The sequence below is a fragment of the Canis lupus genome, chromosome 22, assembly GCF_048164855.1.
Source record: "Canis lupus baileyi chromosome 22, mCanLup2.hap1, whole genome shotgun sequence".
Taxonomy (NCBI): domain Eukaryota; kingdom Metazoa; phylum Chordata; class Mammalia; order Carnivora; family Canidae; genus Canis; species Canis lupus.
Window position 1 is genome coordinate 13,279,114 of NC_132859.1, and position 23,414 is coordinate 13,302,527.

The following is a 23,414-nucleotide window of genomic DNA, read 5'->3' on the forward strand; positions in this document are numbered from 1 at the left end:
GGGGACGCAGGAACGCCTGGGTGGCTCAGGTGGTTAAGTGTCTGCCTTTGGCTCAGGTTATGATCCTTAAGTCCTCGGTTGGAGCCCCACATTGGGTCCTTGCTCAACAAGGAGTCTGTTTCTCCATCTCCCTCTGCCTGATGCTCCCCCCTTATATTCACTCACTGTTTCTAATCTCTCTGTCAAATGAATAAATAAAAAATTTTTAAAAATTGAACAACTTTTTGAATATCCATAACTTGGGGATAAAATACAACACTGATTGTAGTGAAGATTAAATGATTAATATATGCAAAATTCTTAGGACAATGCTAGGAACATTGTGGTATTCTGGTTGCTTATTATCACATTCATAACTATTATTTATGGGTAGAAATGTTTGTATGGATTTTTTTTCTTCTGCCTGAGAGTCATTTAGAGAAAAGCCCCTCATGTGTGTATAATTGGCAAGTGAATGTTGTATGAAAGTGATATATGACAGTTGTATGAAAAGGAAGTGGTATAAAAATAAGAGGGTAATGGAAAGAAGATGGAGAAGTTCAGCTGGAGGGACAAGTGGGAGCATAAATAGATAACAGCTACAGAGATATGGAGCATATCTCTGTAGCTGTTATCTATTTATCTTTAATGCCTGGTACACACTTTGCAACAAGTAGACAAACATTAGAATTCATACCAGCTCTTTTCAAGAGAACATACTTTGATCATTAAGAAAATTCTGAGGGAGTGAAAGACTAGAAATATATAATTACTGCCTGTATAGTTAATTCTAAATCATTAAGTTTCCCGTTTATAATCTTTAGGTTAAAAGATAGAGAGGTGTCATAGAAATACATGAAATGATAAAGATAATTGGGAAACTAGACCTCTATCTAAATGGCCATTTCATTATGGAAATAAGTTGTTATTTCTAAATATTCATTGAATTTTTTTTAAAAAAAATCATACTATAAAGGATGGAGGATGATTCGTACTTACTGTTGAAGACATTCTCAACCATCTCACCTCTATAATACTAAGGATGCACTAAAAGTTCTTTACCACAAAAGAGGAGAAACAATAGAACATATTTATTGAGGGTCTACAGTGTTCATTCCAATGGGCTTGAATGCTACAGGTATATAAAAATGAGATGGGTCCCTGGTCACAGAAAGTTTTCTAGTCGAGATTAATGAGACATTTGCCCATGAAACTATCTCTCTTCTCTCAAAACACAGTAGGCAGCTAAAGCAGCCCTTGAAATTAATTTATTTTTCCACACTTGAAATTTATTTTTCCACTTTACAAATACACACACACACACACACACACACATTGTTCATTTCAGTAACCAAATCACCTTAAGGGCAGTGCCATTTCATATGTGTACATGATGAAGAAGGAGTAAGTAAATTTACTCAGTATGGGAAATTGCATATAGGTGAGAGATCATCTGAATATTCAAGGTTCTTGTTACTCAGTCCCATCTGAAGATACCCTAACATGAATAACAGGCATGAAATTTCCCATGTTATTCTGGTCAAACTTCAGTTCTTTCACTCTGTTCCCTGCAGAAATATCCAGAGATCCAATCAAGGAGCTTGCCTTCTAAATGAGACATGTATTCTCAACTCCCTAACCATATTATTAGCGTAATTCTCAAGAGGTATTCTTCAGCTCAGCACACCCAGATCATAGTGATCTTAATTCTATCAATCCTGTTGTCTTATTGCATATAGCAATTTGTAGGATGGCTACAATGCCTTTTAAGGTTTGTTTCACAAAATGATAAATCAGTATATGAAAATAATATAATTATGGGATATGTGGAAGAAGCTTTGGAACTCTTCTAGTATATCCCTCCATTTACAGCTAAAAATAAAACCCCAAGACCTAGTTGTAGAAATGATCTATTTGCAATTTTTAAAAGAAATTCATTATTTTAAAATCCGTAATAGGAGCAAATATTGGGTGGTAGCCACTTTCCTCCATCAGAATCCTTTTCTTCCCTACATTTTAGCTAAGTATGGTTATATTGATTCTGACTTTATTGTCTGATATTATATCCTTTTCAACTTTCTTAAAATGTCAACTTATGAAGTTGACATGAAGAACTTTCCCCATAAAGAACTTTCATACCTTTGTCTCCTCTCGCTTTCATCTTTCATATCCCAAACTATAGTTCTCCTTTGCTCAAAGATTATTGTTTTCCAATAAGAACTTCCTCTGGTTAACCCCTAAGCTATTCCAAAACTGAATGTGCATCCCCATCAGTTATTTGTTTTCTCTATAATGCTGCATACATAACAAACCACACAAAACTCACTGGCTTAAGATATTAATAGCTTAAGAACCTGATTGTCCACAATTCAGGCTTTGCTCTGCTGGCTGGCTCTTCTTGTGCCAATTTGTCTTATCTAGGCATGTTTTCATGGTGATGGCAGAAGTTTGCAAGAGGGAACAGAAATGTGCAGGTGCCTTGTTGGGCCTCTGTTTGAGACAAGTCTGTTAATATCCCATTGGCCAACAAGCCACATGGCTGAGGCCACAGGCAGAGTGAGAGGGAGGTGCAAAGAGAGCAAAAGAATGGAAGGATGAAGAAGTTTAGCCATTAGTGCAATTATCTCATCATGCATCTTAAATAAAAACTCAAATCTAACATGAAAGTAATACTGAATTTGGCTAAATAGAGCCTAGGGTGACTATGAACCACAGATTTATACACTGATCACAGACTTATAACTTTTATAGGTAGCAGTCTTTAGTCCCAAGTGACAATTGATACCTTTTTTTAATAAAGAAAAATTATAATGTAAGTTAAATATTATTTATTTCAATTTAATAAGCATTTATATACCAAATATGATGTGCTGGTGATGAATAAACAGCAAGCCTATTGAGTAGTATAACTATAACTAGATGCTTATTGAACCCCAAATGCTCCTCACATCTTTCTATGCAGCATATGGATAGAATGATGACAGACTCATAAAGTCTGACACTGAGGAGTTAGACAACAGGGATTTCTCTTAGTTCAGTGATCTCTCAGGAATTATTGCTGATGGACTCAGGTGCCTGAAACAAAATACCAATGTAACAAAAAGAAGATGGAAGATTCAGCAAGGAAATTCTTAGCTTTTCTATAGCTTTGGGCTGGTCACATGAGGTGGTAGCTATGTACCCAGAGGTTCTCCAGAAACTACTCTGAGGGCAGCAGTTTGTACTACTTGTGGAAGTGTGACTTATACTGCATATTTTTTATTTTTCAAGGGGAAAAAAGCTCAGAAGTGGTCTGTCTGTAAAACGACATGCTGTCATTGAAATTTCTCCAGCTGGCTACACAGAAACAGTCTGTATTCACCCTAGAAGTAAATGGAAGCCCCATGATTTATTATGTCTTTTTAACCTAACTGAGAGCACTTAAATCAATTGTTAGATACTATCAGCAACTTTCTCCATCAAACTTTTGATGACAATTACTAGAGGAAAAAATGGTCTTTTCTGAGCAGCAGTTCCTTTCCCTACCCAGTCAGAGTGGAATTTTTTAAAAGCAGTGAAATCTTTTAATATGAATTTGGCAAAGGAAAGGAGGAAGAACCCAAGTAACCTACCTACGATGTGACAAAAAAAATAGCTTTCAAGAGTCAGAGATCTTAGTGGAGAAAGTCTTTTAATAATAACCTAGTAAATGTGAACCTTTTCAGTTAAAAAGAAACATTGACTTATTGTATCAAACCCTCAGTAAATACATTTGTGTAGAAAGAAAAGAAAATCACTCATCTGAGTTAATGGCTCCATCCCCACGTTTCTTGTGTTTTACATTTTATAAGTTGCCACTTGAAAGATTCCACTAGGTGGAGATCCTGAGCCATATTCCATTTGCTTCATTTAAAAAAAAAAAGAAAAAGAAATGTGAAAAACATTTTATTTTGCTTTTTACTTCACTTTTAGGGCATTTTTTTTCTATTTTGTCATTTTTTTCCTTTGAAAGATTGCAGAGTGGAATTATTTATCAGTTGGCATATTAAAGAAAATTTGGCATGTACAAACAAGCACTTCAGAGGTTTTTAGTAACACCTATCATAAGAGGCTGAATTGATGCCAGAAACCAGGAGTGTAAAATCTGTGATGGTATTTTATTATAAAAGAGACATACAGGGGTTTGTACATTTCTTTAGAACCACAGTGGCCAAATCACATATCAATTATTTGAACTGATCTGTTTATAAAGGCATTTACCTTAAATCAGAGGACTGGATTCTTTGAACTCAAAATTGTTCAGAGTCTAATAAGATAAAGTCAAGATGAAAAAAAAAGTAGAAGGATATAAATTTCCAAGGCTTGTGACCGACCTGGCTCTTACTTTAGTGACTAACACAGATAACTGAATGTCACTGTGAGTTGGTTGTATCCCACATACCTTATCTGGGTTCTGAAGGAAGAGAGGTGCGGAACTCCCTTGGCTCCCAAGAATAGCATATGAATTTCTAGTTCTCCCCACTCATTAGGTAAGCCAGTAGAAGCTGTTACCAAGGGTCCTCCAATAGGGAGGCTAGCCAGGTCTTCTAGAGGCATCTAAGGACTCTCCAGGAAGTCAACAAGTCCTTGGGGCCAACACTTCCTCTTTTTTATGAATAGAACCCTAAAATATAACTCGATAAATGGCAGAGCCTGGACCAGAACCCCACCCTCCAATGTGCAGCCATTCTGCTAGCTGTCTCTCACCTGAATTGATCCAAGTTCCTCCATTCTGAAGGTTATGAAACTTGTAAAAGTCATCCATAAAGCCTTCTCAAAGAGGTAAAATGTAAAGAGCTTTAAATATCAGCAGATTGAAGATCTAGTGCTAACCTGGCTACTAAATTGTATGACCTAGCTTTTTAGACCTTAGCATCCTTATCTGTAAAACGAGGAGGATGGAGAAGACAATCTTCTTATTCTATCTGTGTTCAACCACAGGCATATTCATTGCTCAGACAGGCTCAGGTCAACTTGAAAAAATAATCACAGGTATTATCCTTGTCTCCATTTTCCTCATAAAAATATAGATCATGTGGGAGTATTGCTTTGAGGATCATCATACTAATAAAAAAAACCCACTGCAAATTTTTATTTGAGGAATAGCAGTTGAGCTTCCATCAGGGACTATTTAATTATTTATTAAGGATTGCAATAGAATTCCATTTTAATGAAATTGGTAGACCATCAAAATTGCTCATTAACATTAAAGTACCAAAATTTCAAAATGCCATTGAAATCCACTCTAAAAATAAAAGAAAAAGGGCACTGATGATAATAGATATGGTGGCTATTATTATCATTATTATTAAACCATTTCCATAATGCAAATGTGTACTGTCCTCACTGCATTTACAACAGTACCAAACTCATCAGGAGATGCTGTCTAAAGAGGGCTACTTGAGGAATTTAAAATTTAAAAGAAAGGCATATGAGAGTATGGCTCTGGGTATATTCATTTGCCTGGTTGCTATGTTGTATGTATATTCATTTTCTCTTCTCTATTAATTCCAAACATCTTCAAGTCTGCATATCCCTGAGACTTTCTTACTTTCTTTAAAGATATGTGTGGGTCATTAGTCTATCAGAGGGAATTCCTACAGCCATTAAGTTCCCATAGGTTACAACATTCTGCACTCAGAAGAAACAAAGGAGGCCTACTTTGAGAATTGATGCCAGATTTACAAAGGATATTATAACATGCAATCATCCAAAAGTAATTTCTATTTTTGAATGCAACATTATATCTCAATAGTTATATTAACTAGATTGACTGAACAATGACTTGAGAATACATCTGTTCTACATGAGTTTCCCATTTTAAGAAGCTAATTATATCCATAACAGCAACCTTTGGTTGATGTGGCTGTTGACCATGAGTTGGCAATGGCCTCATTATGTAGAACTGGATGTTATAAATGGTAGTCATTAGACAGGGTTCTACTTTTATTTAGGGGCCAAAGATACGAATGCAAAGTTTCTCAAATTGGACATTCTGGGAAAGTTCCAAGATGATGGAAAAGGATGAAAGAGAGCAGCTTTGAAAAACTGTATAGTGGTAGCAATAATAAAAATCACTAGTCCAGTCTCTACTCACATACTTTCCCTGCTGTTTCCTTTGCCTAGTGACTGCATTGACTCGTCCTTTGATCATTTCCTCCTCATCTCATTATCTTCATATTTCCTGCCAACTCCTTCATCATACCCTTTCTAATTCGATGTAAGACAAAGGAAAAGTTTGCTATTATACTGTCCGTCTTTAATCCTGAAAATCATGTTATACCTTTATCATGAAGAAAGAAAAATACAAGGTGGAATATGAAAATGTCACGAGATAGAATAGATGCGCTACAAAACGACACTATGGTTCTCACCTTGGAGGGCAAGAGACACATGTTTGAAATTTGTAGGGTTGGGGAAACACTTTCAGTTGTCTGAATGGTGTTATAGCTTTTGGTTCTTGGTAGACTCAGATGTCCAATGACCTGCAATGCAGCAAAGCTCTGCTTAGTGAAAAATTGTTCCATTCTAAGTGCCAGTGGTTCTGTTGTTAAGACACTTTATGGAGTAAAATATTTTGATTATTTAGGTTGGGGGGTCACAAAATGGCCATTGAGCCAACAACTATGGTCAACAGATGTGTTTTATTTTCTTTGAAGCATGTTTTTTAAAAATTTAAACTTGAATGGTGTGGAGATAAATTCCCCATTTACCTATAAGGCCTACCCTTATAGGTAGGGTTGGGTTTTTCACCACTTCGTTCAATTATGCTACCTACTTGAAACTTGAAAGCATTTGAATCGGCCCATTGATTTTTGATTTTTATTTAGGTGCCACAAATCTATATTATTGAAAAGAAAAGCAAATATTGAATTCTCCTTGTTATTGACTTAGTCTTTCTTCCTCTGGCATTTGGAAACTGGCCCTTAGACCATATGTGACATTGTTTCCAAGGGACAGTTCCTGGGATATCACAAATAAGAGCATTTATTCTCTTACTTCTCTTGTACCCTGATATGGATCTATTGGTTCCTCCTCCAATTTATCGCAGCCCCTGTGGAAAGCACTTTTATTTTCTTATTATTGTTTATATGTGACTTACAGCTTTTAAAAAAGCTTATAGTAACAGGACAATTAAAAATACAAACAGAACCATTTAAGATATCAATTAAAAGGAGTAGAACTACCAGTATTGTTACTCCAGTCAGACATTTAACTCTGTGCTTCCTTAGATAAACCAAAATATGGATTATTTAATACTTATTGCCCAATTAAGGGAAGCATACAGAGAGACAGATAGATTTTTTTGAGCTTATATTGAAGTCTGAAACTATTTTAATGCATAAATTCTTATAATGTGACTACTCTTACTAGTGTTTTCAGCCTATCTGTATTTATTTCTACAAAAATGGGTTATCCATCCAACAAACCAACACTGTCTTGAGTGCCCTGGTTTCTAATGTACAAAGATATGGAGCCCCAGTAAATGCTTGTGAAAATAATTCCTTTGAAAGGCTTTGGGTGTTTAATATACATAAAGCATATTTGCAAAGATTATAAAGCAAATGGATGTTTGGGGCATAGATATTATTTAGGAAGCCACTACAAATATGGTACTAGAATTTGATATTGTGTGGAGGCAGTTATAGGTAACTCCCTTTTCATGGTATAGCCCTTTCCTGGTAAGTCAATGTCTTTAATTGGTTTATTCCAAGGCTTTATAAGGCCTGGATACTGCCAATGTTCTTGGAAAAGAGCTTTTCTTTCCTAAATCCTGGGGTCTAATTATGGGATTGTGGCCTTCTTGCTTTGTGACCACAGGCACAGAAAGGCCTCTATTTTCTCTTTATGAGACAGTATGATGGATGAAAAGTGATTTGTTTGATTTTGTGTGGCTGCAGAGAGGAGGAAGAAGATCTGATTGGAAAGAAATGGTGATTTATCTGCCATGGTGTTCATAGAGACTTGGTCCCTGGAGCCTTCACCGCATTACCCTAAGACATGCCACTGAGCAAGTTTCTTACCAGAACCTCAATTACCCCAACAGTTATATGGTGTCTGTCATCTTTTCTTTTCTTTTTTCTTTCCTTCTCTTTTCATTTCTTTTCTTCTTCTAGGAATCTCAAAGAGACATTTAGAACCAAGCAACTTTATTTTTATCTTATTTTTTAAATGTAAATTCAATTAGCCAACATATGTACATCATTAGTTTCAGATGTAGAGTTCAGTGATTTATCAGATACATAGAACCAAGCAACTTTAATGGAATTCTTGATATCCAACATAATTCTCTTGTACTCTTCCCCTCATACATTTTAAAAATTACATACACACAAAGATGCATATTTGCACATATATATATATAAAATATGATATATTTGGCATAATATATATTATGAAAGTTTATTCTAAGTGACTTGAAACTCTCTTTGGAAGTCAGAGTGGTATATATTACAAATAAATTAGACAAAGAAATGAATCATGATATTTGTTTTTAGTGTTTTTTAGCAACCCTGCCATATTTCTCTTTACCTTCCAACTGACTGCTTAACAGGACATTTCTATGTGGCCATATAGGGGCCTCACAATAAATAGATTTTTAAAAGTCTGAGTCTTATTGCTCTCACAAGTTTCAAAACAGAACTTCTACATTTTAATATTAAATTACTATGACCAAGGTTGCATACTGATTGAGGCACTCCTTTCCCTGTGCCCTTGGATGTAATGTGGAAAACTCTTCCTTGCTCTGAGATGCCTGTGAACATGACAAACACTTGAAGACACACCTGTTGTCATTTTGGAGATCACTATCTTAGAAGATCACTAAGTCTTGAGGTTGTGTATTCCAGTGTGGATTCAAACATGTTCTCCCTGGAGAAACTAAGGCAGTGAGCCTTGGCAACCTACTGATAGGGGAAGTGTCTTCAGTGCCATTCTGATGTGGCTTGGGGGTGGTTGGGGAGAGCGCACCAGCCCTTTGTTCTCTCTGACAAGGTCTGAAGGCTCCTAATATCATCCATTGGGTAAACCCACCTATTCATTGCCAAATTATGGTTATGAGATTATACGTCTATACCAAGGTTTGATGGTGCTGTAAACCACTTAAGCCCAGCTCTTATAATTTATTGAAACATCTGCTCCTCTCAAGGGAATTACAGGCCAATAATTACCATTTGTCCAAGTACTATGAACCAAGTTGAGCAACTTCGGGTTTCTCCATGGCAGACTGAAATGCAATGTTGTATGTAATGAGAGGGGAGAGAATGTTTATTAAAACTAAACAATTTGACAGAAACCATGCCATCCAGATGGGGTACTTTTAATATACATACTCCCTCATCTATCCTCAACACCCACCCTTGTCTTAATCCCTGAATATTCCTTTTTTGAAGGAACTTCTGTGATAACCAGCTTTCCTTTTGAACATCTCAAGAAGACTTTATTTTCATCACAGGCTTTGTTTCAGCACTTCTGGCTCAGCTTCCACCCCTCTGTTTTCCCCCTGTCACTTTCCTCTCCTGGTGTCTGCCTCTTTCTGACTTGGCCTTTTCAGCGGCTCAGCCTTTTCAGTCACCAGCTCACATGGGGAAAAGTCTATTCTGCTCAGGGACCCACTGAGGCTTCCATGTCAATAAACCAAATTGATGGCAGGTTTAACACATTTCCCAATTATTGTCTGCAGATGCTTTTCAGAACAAACAATCCCTGAAACCCTTCACACACAAGAAAACACTCCCTTGGCAAAATGATCTTGTTGGGAGCTTGAAAAGGAAAACCCTGACAAAAGAAGAATAGAAAATATTCACTGGCAGGAGCTTCCTGGCTAAAGACTGCTCACTCCTGTTCAGAGGGATAAGAACAGGAAAAAGTCCCAGAGCATCATAGCCTGACCCTGGAGTTACCATTTTGGAACTAACTGCTGCAGGGAGAGAGGCTATAAGAACACTTTCCCTTATTTTGTCATATAGATGGTTATGTGTTTTGTTTTAGTTTGTTTTCTATTCCTTTTGTTTCACTGTTCTCTGTTGTGAATCAGGTGATTGACTCTGCCAGCTACTTGTCCCTTCTCCATATTTTTGCTTAGAGACTCTCCAACATAATCTCTGACAGGTCTATCCTGAACTGTGGAGGATGATTGGACTTCAAGCCCATCATAACTTTGAGAAGAAGGAGAAATCCTGAGACCTAGACATGCCCAATTTTAGGGAAAGATTCAGCAGATGTGTAGGCCTGTCCCCTGTCAGCCAGCAATCTCTGGAAAGTTGTTTATTGACTTTATTAACTTTACTTTTTTTTCCTCTTTATTAAAAAGTTTTGTTCTTCTATATCCCTTTTGCCTTCCTCTTTCCACATAAGGAATTAGAAATTAGTTTCAAGACCTTTTCTTATATCTGTTATTATTACACACCCTCTGGGCAATGTTGGCTTGCAAGTGACCCCAGCAAGGCTGGGGTTGACTGAACTGAAGGCCCGAGAGGACTAAGTCCCCTCTGCACCCAGCCACATGTGTCTACAGTGAGGGGCAATCAGGGTCTCACAAAGCTCCAGGAACTGCTGTGGCAGAGGACAGCATCCATCCCCTGGAAACCCTCTGAGAGGCTTGCCATGGATAGTCCCTATTCTGGAACTCAATTTGTGGTAACCAGTGAGGGTCCTGAAGGGTACTAGGAAAGAACAAAAGTCTGGCGCTGCAACAGACCCAGGGGGACAGCCTTTGTTGGCTTCCTTTCTTTTCTTCTCTTGGAGGAAAAATGCTACCTTGTTCTCCCACCCATCTGAAGAAGGGGCTGGAACTCTGCATGGCTGCAATCAATGGGAGATAGGGAAAAGAAAGTAGACCCTTCAATCAATGCTTGGTCCAGCTAGTCTGCTGCTCCCCAACTTGCATGCATTTGGAGTGGGCAAAGTGAAACATCTATACCTTTTTTCACATAGGCCAAATCCTAATTACAAGGAAGCTGAAAAGCTTTCCAAATGTGGCAAAACGCAAGGCAGAACTACAGCCTAGGGGAAGATATGAGCTTTCTAAGAGCAAAGAAAACTTCTTAGGAGTCATTCTGTTAAGGGGAGTGGGGTAAGAAAAGGAACAAAGGTCTGAACTTCAAAGAAATGTAAATAAAACATTCCTCCTGCTCTGATTTTAATCTTTTCACTGGACGCTTTCTATGAGGGGGTACCTAAGTGAGTGGATTTGCCTACCCCTTCCATAAATCAAAGCTTTTTTAGAGAAACATCGGTGGGGACTCTTTACCCCAGGAAACTATAATTGGAGGTAAATATTAATTCCAGAGGAAGGCCTCTGAGCCCAAGAAGTGCAGCAACAATGTGCCTCCAAGGAGCCACTTCTTTTTTTTTTTTTTTTTTCCTGTAGCCTTTGGAAGCAGATTGTGGGAGCAAAGCTTATCTCCCATTTTTATCCGTTTTAACAATGCTCTGCCTACTGCTAGTTAAACTGAGCTGCCTTAAGCTCAACACAAAAAGCTCTTTTCAGAGCATCTAGCAGATAACTTTTAAAAAAAGAAAAGGAACCTTTTCACACAGCTCTCCTGGTGCCTTTTTATGAGCTGAGGCTGTGTGCAGACAGCCAGGCCTGAAATGGCTTTTGGGGACAAAGACATCACCAAGTATTAGGTCTACACTTATTCTTTCAAGTTGCCGCTACGCTTTCGCTTCTACCTCTGCCTTTCTTATAACACCTGCCCCCCCCCCACTCCCCCTAGATGGGCAGGTCTATGTTGTCAGCTGTGATGGTTTTTTTCCTTGCATATTGGTCAGTAAAGCCCAGCGAGGCTCTCCTGTATTAAATCACGGTCACCGTCATCAGGTAGTGGTTTCTAAAATTCATGGTCTCACCTGGAGACTCACCTGACCTCCTGTGGTGAAAGTGATAAAAAGACAAAAAATGGCCAGGATGGTATCGAGATTCTACTAGAACTCTGTGAGTAGTTTGTTTCCATATGAGTAGTGCTAGAGATGGGCTGCCATTCTCTCTGCTAATGAATTAGATCCCTGGAATGCCGTTTTCCTTCCACGGTAAGGGCAGGGGTGGTACCTATCCTGCTGGTGCTGCTGCTGAGGAGATTTCTGACAACTCTGGAGTTTATTTTAAAATCTCTGAACATCACTTTGAAGTAAAGCTTCTTTGAAGTAACTCTGAAGCTGTTACTGAAGAGTTTGATGAGTGTCTGGGAGGTGATTAAAAAGACTCTGGATGGAGGAGTAGCCCCCTCCTTCCGACCCCAGTTGTCTTTCCTTCTCAGTAGCAAGCCAAGTCGGAGAGAATAGATTTTTCAACAGTCAGACTCATTGAGGATGCCCCAGGCTCTGGTCCAGAAACTACTGGACTCAACATAGTCTGAGGAGAAAGGAAACATTGCCTACTTCATTTTATTTTTATTTTATTTTATTTATTTTATTTTATTTTATTTTATTTTATTTTATTTTATTTTTCCTACTTCATTTTAGTATTCAGTGTGGCCTAGTCTCCACCTGTACCTCCAAGTACTCTCTTTCACCTCCTTTTAGCATTTACCTATTGATGCCATGCCCACCTTGTTACTCTGATCTTGATCAGTATCATACTATTTACTTCTTCTGGAATGGGACTTCCTGTCATCTCTGTCATGGGTCAGTTCCCCCAGGAAGCCTATTCCAAAGCAGAGGTTAATGTGCAGAGATTAGGAAGTGCTCTTGTGATGCAGGCCTGTGGAAGGAGGTAGGAAAGGCAGAGTAAGAAGTAGAGCTACAATGCAGTCCCAACAAAGGCCCAGCTGACCCCAGGAGGATGGGAGAATCTGATGAGGAAGCTGCGAAGAAAACCAACAAATGTGTACTAGTCTGGGAGGGTACAGCCAAAGACCGGAGCTTTGGGGAAATGAAGTTCAAACTGTGCCCTACAGAGAACATGGCTCGAGAACACTTCCAAAAGCATGGGGCTGAACACTACTGGGACCTTGCACTGCGTGAATCTGTGTTGGAGTCTACCGACTGAGACTACTGTGAGCCCTTGCCTCCCCTCCTGCCTTTGTCTCTTCAGTCCTCTTATTCTACTTCCCAGCCCAGTCCCACTTGTGTGTGTGATCTCAGAACTGTGCCAAGCTGACATTGGGACAAAGGAAAAACACCTTAGTCCCTTCCCCAGTCAGCCTGGTGCTGCCCTTTATTCCCCTTATGTGCATATGATTAAAGAGTTATTTTGGAGCCAGGCTGGCTTTTTGGAGTTGTCCTAAATTGACATGAGGAGGCCAGGTCTTTATATCATTGGAGGTAGGCTGCCCCTGAAAGGAAGTATGTCCTTGGACAAGGTGAGTCTCTTCAACTAAGGCTATCCCTATAGGGAGCCAAAGGCTGAGGGTTGTCTGTCTTTGCAGCATCAGAGGAGTAAGTTTTGCATTCCTGAAGGGAGACTAAGGCTGGGCATTGTATCATCTACCATGGTCTCCACATTAGACCATTATGGGGGCCTCCTGGGAACATCCTACCATGAATTTAAGGTGATAGATGCTTAGAGAGGAAGATGCCTTCCAAGAGTGTGCCTTCTCCTTTCCATGCAGCAGGAACCTGATAGAGCAGTGGTAAGAGCCTTGCCTCACCCTGCAATGCCAAACTGGAGTCCCAGTTAGCCTGGCTTCCAGCACAGAACTGCCCATTAATGATGACTTCATATCTCACTGAGGCAACATTTGATGTGAATCCTCTCCAGCAGGCCTGGAAACTGGTTCTGCCAGCTGGAGAGAAGAGAGCCAACGTTTAGACTCAACAGGAAGCCCAAATTTCAACAGAGAAAAAATATATAAATATTTATCTAATCACATAATTAAAGGAAATCCACTGTCCCTGTACAGTTGCAATCTAAATGGCCCACTTCATTAAAATGCAAAAGTTTTTGTGAAATACTTTAAACTCTTCCCTCAAAAGGTTCTTTTCTCCATGGATTATTTTTTTCAAAGAAAAAACAAATATTTAGGTTTTTATATAATATATATTTATATATTTAATATTTATATATTCCTTATAATATGAAGGGAATATATGTTAAATATATATATTTAATTGCATTTCACTTTTCTCCTGTACCTTCCTTCTCCTCATTTTGTCATAGGATGGTTACCAGTTACTGGTATTTAACAAAGATATTATCAAATAACATCATGAACCATTTCTTCTACATTACCCTCATAGGACAGTGGGTAGACTTGTCTACACAGGTGAAGGAAGTGAAAAGCTGAATTATTCAATGACTTTGATTAATGTTTATGTCAGAGCAGGAACTAATGTATCAGTAATAGGGAAGTTCAATTAGTGTTCTAATTAATTAGACTTCTGTTTTTAGCTCCATTGTGAACGATAATTATTTGTTGGCTTTGCTTAGGACCTGTGTGAAGGCCTTGATTACAAGTATAACAAAAAATATAATGCCATGAAGATTGGGGTTCTTTGAAGAAATGTGAAGTTTGTGAGAATAGAAAATGTCAGTAAAAATTCAAACATGTTATAATTTACTAAAGCTCTTAAAGTTTCCATTGAAAGTTAGAATAGGGGATCCCTGGGTGGCGCAGCGGTTTGGCGCCTGCCTTTGGCCCAGGGCATGATCCTGGAGACCCGGGATCGAATCCCATATCGGGCTCCCAGTGCATGGAGCCTGCTTCTCCCTCTGCCTGTGTCTCTGCCTCTCTCTCTCTCTGTGTGACCATCATAAATAAATAAAAATTAAAAAAAAAAAAAAAAAAAAAAGAAAGTTAGAATAGGAGCACCTGTGCAGCTCAGTCACATAAGTGGGGCTGCCTTCAGCTCAGGTCATGATCTCAGGGATCCAACCCCATGTTGGGCTCCCTGCTCACTGGGGAGTTGTCTTCTCCCTCTTGCCTCTCCTTCCCCAAATAAATTAAAAAAAATAAAAAATCTTTAAAAAAAGAACAAAGTTCAAAATAAGTGATCGTAACTGAAGATAGGATTGTAACACCCCTTTGATGCATTAATTGTCTTTCATTTGAATTTAGGGTCACTTTTACCTTCAATAACAACACAATACAGTATGATGCATTTTACCAAGAAGCTGACATGAGAGTCTTTCTCTCTCTCTGCAAGAAACTTTAATCCTTACAATGATAAATCTAACAAATATTAAGATCATAGAAGCTTAATATTACAACAAAATAGAGTAGCACCTGCAGGGGAGCCTGCATAATTTAGATTTCTACCCCTACTCACTGCTAGGGTTTAATCATATCTGGAAGGCAGAGTAATTTAGATGTCTAAGCATCTGCATATAGATGCTCCTTATTTTAGTCTGTCCAGTGGTCTTCAAACTTTAATGGTGAGCTCAAGGATTACTATACAGGGTGTGCTCTTGTAACCAGTATAGTTGTACCTCACGGACCAATTAAGAGATGTTCAAGGGCAATTTTGGCTGAGAATGATAATAAGAGACAAATCAACTATTGGGCCACATGGGCCTAGAAATTAACTAAAGATCAAAAGTGTTGGGACATCTGGGTGGCTCAGTGGTTGAGCATCTGCCTTCGGCTCGGGGCATGATCCCAGATTCCCAGGATGGAGTCCCACATCAGGCTCCCCACAGGAAGTCTGCTTTTCCCTCCACCTATGTCTCTGCCTCTCTATCTGTATCTCTCAAGAATAAATAAATAAAATTTAAAAAAAATCAACAGTGTTACCCCAAGTAGCCATTCTCCTCAACTCTGCTTATAAGATCTGACACAAATAATAGGCAATTGATAATGTGTCGAACATAATGAATGATTTGCTTTTTTCCTTTTGAATGAGGTAGAGAACACTTAACATCAGTTTTATAAAGTAGCATGCTTCATCTTTGTCATCTGGGGATGGTTTCTTGAGTGGGAGAGAAGGAATTCCAGCTAACTCTCCTGACACGAAATTCTTAGCCTAGCTCTTTGATGCTATAGCATTTTGCTGTGGGTTGTGACTCTTTGAAATTACTATAGTGTTTCTGAACTATTATATTACAGCTATTTTTCTTCTTAACTTTAACCGTAAATACATTTTTCAAAAAAGAAGGAAACAGAACAGTGGAAGAAAACATCGTGATTGTGTATGCTAAAGAATAACACTATAGCTATTTGTTTTTAATGTCACAAGAGTGGCAGTGCCCTGTGGTGGACAAGAACTTTTCCCTTATTCTCTTCTAGGTGATTTGGCTGTTCTAGTTATCATATTGACATGAGAGATTAACAGAAGGATAAAAACAAATTTAATTTAATATATACAGAAACCCCAAAGACATGTGGCTCCCTGACAGGCAATTGAGGCTTCTGTGCCATTCTGAGCTAAGAAAAGGGTAGTGGTCTGGGGCTTCAAAGGGGAGGAAGACAATGCACAGGAAGATGAGAAGAGCAGATGTTTGGTAAATTTTTTCTATGCCATGCAGAAAAGTCTTTCTGATGTAAAAAGTTATTTTTGGCCATAACTCCATTCCTGCCCTCCCCCCATCTAAATTATTTCAGGCAATTAAGGGAGAGGTAAAAGGCTCTTCTCAAGTCTTTTGGACTTTGTCTTCAGCTTAAAATAATACAAATTCTCATTCTGGGGCAGCCTGGCTCTGAACCTCATCACTCCCAAATAAGGCAAACAGGTATATGCAGCATTTATGGATATTAATTTAAAACAACAAGCAAATAAATAAAACTATGTGTTTATAATATTTAGAATAGCAGAGTACTTTAAAATTTCTTTAATAGTCTATACTTGAATTCATGAAGTGAATGTAGATCTACAAAATCAAAACTTACAATATTAAGTTCAGGTAAAAAATAGATATGCCATACTTAACTATTTTCTGTTAAAAATAACAGAACAGTAGCTTTTATTACTCATTTACTTATATAATGTTATCATGCTCATTTTTATTATGTTTGAGGTTTCTTGGTCTACAATTTTAGCTTTTTTCCTATCTTCAATTAGTATCATCCTTATTTTTATATCTTCTTTTACCCCAATTTCAACTATTTTATATAGTTTAAAGAAATCTTTCGTATTTTACATTTCCCTTGTAGGACTTCTGAAATCTTTTTTGTGAAGTGCATGTATGTATGTATGTATGCTTATATATGTTTTGGGAAAGAGGATAGTGCTAACAAACAAGCAAGTAAATAAACAAAGACATTTTTTTTTAAAGATAACCATTTGTTTTTTGTTTTTTTTTTAATTTTATTTTATTTTATTTATTTATGATAGTCACACAGAGAGAGAGAGAGAGGCAGAGACACAGGCAGAGGGAGAAGCAGGCTCCATGCACCGGGAGCCCGATGTGGGATTCGATCCCGGGTCTCCAGGATCGCGCCCTGGGCCAAAGGCAGGCGCCAAACCGCTGCGCCACCCAGGGATCCCCAAAGACATTTTTAAAACCATATAGACATATGTGGCCTTGTACCTCTTACATGGCAATACTTGAATGGATAAATAAATACAATCAGGAAGAAAGCTCTATTTGATTTTATATGCATTAAATATATGTATTGGGGGATGCTGGGTGGCTCAGCGGTTGAGTGTCTGCCTTCAGCTCAAGGTGTGATCCCAATCCATGGATCAAGTTGCGCATCAGGCTCCCTGCAAGGAGCCTGCTTCCTGCTTCTCCCTCTGTCTTTTTCTCTGCCTCTCTCTCTGTGTCTCTCATGAATAAATAAATAAACAAATAAAATCTTAAAAATAAATAAATAAATGTACATATTGAACATACATATTCATTGGGCTTATTGGATGTACTTCTCACTTGCAGGAAAGAGACAATTGATAAGATGTGACCCCTGCTTCATATGAGGGGAAAATGAAGTATTGCAGTACCAGATAAAGCATGAACATTCTTAAAGCAAGAGCTAGTGAGGCCAGAAGGTCATGATCACACATCCTATCAGAGGGAGGGGGAAGGAGGACCAGCATTTCTTAAGGGCTTCATGTGAGATGAGTGACCTACCTGTTTAACTTTCAGAGCAACCCTATGACCGGTATTCATTCAGGAGGTAGTTATAGAGCAAACACTGTGCTAAGCACTGGGAATGCAGCAGGGAACTAGCCAGCAAATCCCTGCGCACAAGGGGCTTCCACTCTACTAGGAGAAAAAGTCAATAAGTGAGCAAACAAGTGAACACAAAGGTTCTAGTAGGAAGTGATGTTATGAAATGAGCCAGGGAGTGGGCCATCAGGAAGTGATAATTGAGCTGGGAGGTATTTGGAAGAAAGTATCCAATCCTGAAGAGATGTAAGGATGGAATATTCCAGTTAGATATCAAGGACCCCCCAATGGAAATGAACACTGTGTCTAGAGGAGACGTTACTAGTGGAGACATCAGGGATGAGGGAGGATTCTGCCTAAAAAATCTCAACAGATTTCTTGCTGAAGGCAAGTCTAGGTGATTAGATATTGAGGATGGAGATTCTTAATAAAATGACTCAGGAGGATTCTTGCCCTTAAGGACAATACCTAAGGACAGACCTAGGTGAAATAGGGTAGGGCCCTGACTCAAGTTTGGTCAAGGAGAGAGACTTTGTCACTAACGGATCTGATTGTCTTGTTAAAAAGATTACTTTAGCTGCTGGGAAATGGACTGGGTGTGGGGGTAGGCAAGAGTAGAGACTCTGAAGTCACTGCAGCCGGGCAGGTAACAGGCAACTGAGGTTCCATGAACTTAAAGAATGTGCCACCAATAGTGGCAGAATTAATGCCCAGTCTGATTCCAAAGCCTCAGTTCTTGTTATTGGAGCCTGTCCCCTCTTGGCTATAGCAGTGTGCAAGAAACTTCTATAAAAAGTCTGATCAAGGAGTTCTAGGACAAAGAATGCTCTTTAAGCTAGCTATCAGACAGTAGGACAGAGGAAGTCACATAATGTCATCTTGGTGAGTCCAGACCTATCCACGAGTCTTTAACATTTGTGGAGCTCAAGACAAGAGTGTAGATGGATACCTACATACCATGTGCCTACATATTTAAAGTTAAAAGTCAAGTCAGAAGACTACTAAGTAAATATGTTCTTATGTCTACCTTGACTAGTATACGCTAAGTTCCAATTTGGAATTTCCAAGACTCCAACTTCAGTGCCAGAACATATAGTCAATTAGATCATGGGACTCTGATCTCTGGCTACCAGCCCACTGTGGCTCCATCTCAGTCTTAGGAAAAGGGCCCATAGAGTCCCAAGAAAAGGCATTAATGGTACGAGATCACAGAATCTCAGACACTGGAGTGTGGTATGAATAGGGCAGTTGTAGATTTATATAGGGTAGCCACATATCCTTGGCTCCATCCACTCTCTACCATGTGGGGAGGGCACTTCTGGGCCAGGTCAATAGTTGGGTCTCTAAGGCACAAGACCTTGGATAGGTGATCATTTCACCAAGTCTTAGAGCAGTGCTGCCTGTCCAGTAAGTTGAGATGTGAACTGGGAAGCTACAGAGGCAGAAAGCAGATCAAATCTCTAAGGAGAATTCTTAAAAAAATAAATCAAAGCATAGAATTGCTGTATTACTTTCGTACGGCTGCTGTAAAAACTATCACAAATGTGGAAGCATAAAACAACTGAAATGTATTCTCTCACAGTTCTCATGGCCAGAATCTGAAATTAAGATCACTGGGCCAAAATCAAGCTTCAGCAGGGCTACTTTTCCTCCCGAGGTTCTAGGGAGAATTAGTTCTTTGCTTCTGTCAGCTTCTGGTGCTACTGGCATTCTTTGGCTGCTTGTGGCTACATCATTCTAATCTTCAAGGCCAGCATCTTCAAATCTCTCTGTGATCTACTTTCATGTCTCCTCCCTGTGTGTTCAAGTTTCTCTCTTCCTCTGTGTTGTTAAGGATATATTTAATTGCATTTATGGCCCATTTGAATAATACAGCATAAATTTTCCACCTCAAGATTTTTAACTTTTTAAAAAAAGATTTTATTTATTTATTCATGAGAGAGGCAGAGACATAGGAGGGGAGGAGCTTGCAGGGAGCCTGATGCAGGACTCGATCCCGGGATGCCAGGATCATGACCTGAGCCAAAGGCAGCCCTTCAACCACTGAGCTACCCAGGTGCCCCCAAGATATTTAACTTAATCACACCTGCAAAGTGCCAGTTTTCATATAAGGCAATATTTACAGGTTCTAGACATTAGTATTTTGTAGGCCCATTGTTCAGCCTACCACAGTATTGTCATTATCTGATGATTCGAGTTATAGTATTTGGTCAAAAAGGGATTTAAAAAATACTACTTTTGAAGGAAAAAAGCCATTGGACTTATCACATGGTTTACCATGGAGAGAGAAATATTTTTATCTTGGATGTTGTAAAGACATCCAATGAGGACAAAAATGTTCTATTTGGTCATCTTTTTCTGTGGTGAGGGAGGAAAACAGAGAGCAGATGATTGAGAAAGGAAGGATTTCTAGCCAACTGTTTTCTAATTTTGTTTATATAATTGGTGCTATTTTGGGGATGGGTAGGTGGCAAACTGCACCATGTTGGAAAGGAATTATTTGAGCTCTTTAAAAAAAAGGTGAATGTACACAAAAAGGCAGAACCTGATGACAAGCTTTTTTCCTGAAAATTTGAGATAGGAGTCTTGAATTCAATTCAACATTTCAATTAAACTCAAAAACATTTATTGAGAGACCGCTAGATGCCAAGCACTAGGCTTTGGAAATAGAAAGATAAATTATATCCCATACATGGCCTCCAAGAGCTCACAATTTATTATGTGAGAGTCACAAAAACAAACAATTAAGAAAATAAAAATACAGTGTGTTAATGTTGTGAGGCAGTATGATTGAAGCACTGGAGATAAAGGTCTAAAAGGAGAAAAGAGATGGAATGTATCTGACACTCAAAGGGCACTCGGTAAATATTTGAAATGAAAGGACCACTTCCCCTTCCTCCCATACCTCCCCTACCCTACTCTGAGTTTGAGCTACCAGCATCTCTTGCCGGAACCACTGTAATAGTCTCTAAATTTGTCCCTGGTTACCACCCTCATTCCCCTAAATCCTTTCCCTATGTGGGAAATCCATATTTCCTCTGCCTAAAATCCTTTGTTTCCTACCATACGAGAATAAGATTCCATCTACTTGCCATGGCCTACTAGGTGACGTGACATCTCTGCCCACCTTTTGATTGTTGCTTCTGTTCACCTTTACCCAGCCGCACTGGCCTTCCTTCTCTTCCTGGAATCTCTGACTTCATTCCTGCCTAGAGCCTTTGCTCTTGCCTTTTCCCTTGTTCTATCTTAACCTCCTCCTTTCTATCCAGTCTCTGCTCAGGTCTCCCCCTTGTTAAGGAACTCATCTGACTACTGATCTAATTTTTTTTCATAGCAACTATCAATTTCCAAAGTGATCTCTGTGTTTATTTATTTTCTTCCTTTTCAATTGAAATGCAGTTTCCTTGAGGCAGGAACCTTGTTAATCCTCTACAACATTGTATCTCCACTGGTTGTCACACAATAGATAAACATTTTAGCACCTGGCATGGATATGAAAGTTCAAAATCTATACTGCCCCAAATCAGGGCCCTGATGAAAAGAATTTCCAGAAATATATACAGCAGTCCTAGTGTTCTAGGCATTGGTGACATTATTACCCAAAACCTTTAGACTTAGGAGTCAATTCCATAAAGGCCGCAGTGGACTGCTATAAAATTTTCATGAAGGATGATTTTAGTGTTCTTTCCAGACTCCTAGGCTAGTCATTGAGCTACAATTATGATATATCAGTAAAAATGAACTTTAAAAAATAAAGTATCACTTTAAAATTAGAACAATGCAAGAAATAAAATTGTGTCAGGATGTCTGGGTTGCGTAGTGGTTGAGTGTTTGCCTTTGGTGCAAGGCGTGATCCCAGAGTCCCCGGATAGAGCCCGACATCAGGCTCCTTGCACTTCTCCTATCTCTGCCCTTCTCTCTGCCTCTCTCTCTCTGTGTCTCTCATGAATAAATAAATAAAAATCTTTTTAAAAAATAGTGATAATTTGAATTAGGTATTTGGAAATCTCTCTTCTTTCTTTCTCTGGAATCTTTTTCTTGTACCTCAACAATAAAAATATCTGTAAGTGGTTTGCAACCAGAGAAGCTTATTTTAAAAACATATCTTAAAAAAACATATCTTGGGTGCTTAAAAATTCTCACTGGTCAGTACTTTTCATTTATCAGTCTCTGTGCTGTGTTTTGTCTGGAAGCCTCATCTGTTTCTCCTTTGAGTTATTGCCTAAGCTTCAAACTAGTATATTTTGTTTGCCAGTCCTATTATTACATTAGAGGTTAAACTGAAAAAGCTCCTTTGTGTAAAGGTCAAGCTCCTTTCAAAAGCTTCTGGCATTCAAAGTTGAAGCAGTAAACAGCGAAAGAGGATGGTGAAGTTGAACAAATGGGCCTTAATTGGCCATTAGACTTGGACTGATTTAAAAACGAATGTTTAACTCTGTGTTCTGGGTATCCACCATATGTAAGGTAGTTCTCCTTTAGTGGGCTCGCTTTAGATAACTATCATTTAATTCCGTTCTCATTAAAAACTTCCTTTGGATGTTGGCATAGTAAATACCTGGTATAAAAAGCTACCCCTGGCTCACACCCCTTTCCTCTGATTCTCCACTTAATCAGGCTTAATCATTATTCATTTGCGTAATTCAGGAAATGTTTAAAGCTGTTTTTCACTTAATCATTTTGACTAAAAAAGCCTCTAGACCAGTAGAGATTTTTAAAGCCTGTTAAAACCATTAGAGCATAAAATGGTGAATTTTAATTATTATCTAAAGTTGGGGGGAGGGGAAGAATCATGAAGTACTTTTAATGGTGAAAGGAATACATGTAGGTCCTGGGCAGACTGGTGAGTGAGCAGAGATGGGGCTCTGGGGAAAGGAAGAAGATGGGGCCCTGTGGCTTAGGAAGGGGTTTTGACTTAGGGACAGCTATGTGGGAAAAGACTATGCAGGCAACTGTCATCACCAATTAACACAGCCTACAGTCCTGTGATGGGGGAGCCACATACTGGGTCTGTTAGAGAGTCAGTCTCTCCAATCAAGAGGTGCCATGAGGGATGTCTTTGATAGGTGTGAAGCAACCTTTGCCAATATTCCTTTTTTTTTTTTTTTAAAGATTTTATTTATTTATTTGACAGAGAGCAAAAGCAAGCACAAGTGGGGGAGCAGCAAAGGGAGAAAGAGAAACAGGCTCCCCACTGGGAAACAGGGAGCCCAATGAGGGACCTGATCCCAGGACCCTGGGATCACGATCTGAGCCAAAAACAGACTCTTAACTGGCTGAGCCACCAGGTGCCCCCTTTGCCAAAATTCCTAAAGAGGACAAGGGCATCAGTAGATGTCTGAGGACACTGAAATGAAGGGCACAACTGGGACATTGTTATGCTGTAAAGAACTGGCATTACCCTGGGGCATTAAGGATTCTAGACTTTTCAAAA

The 23,414-nt window shown here is 38.8% G+C and overlaps 1 protein-coding gene across 11 annotated transcripts in view; it reads left to right on the top strand.

The window, feature by feature from the left end:
• Window positions 1-23,414, top strand: part of SLC9A9 (solute carrier family 9 member A9) — a 655,912-nt gene that overhangs the window by 190,794 nt on the left and 441,704 nt on the right. The gene's annotated exons all lie outside the window — the stretch shown is intronic.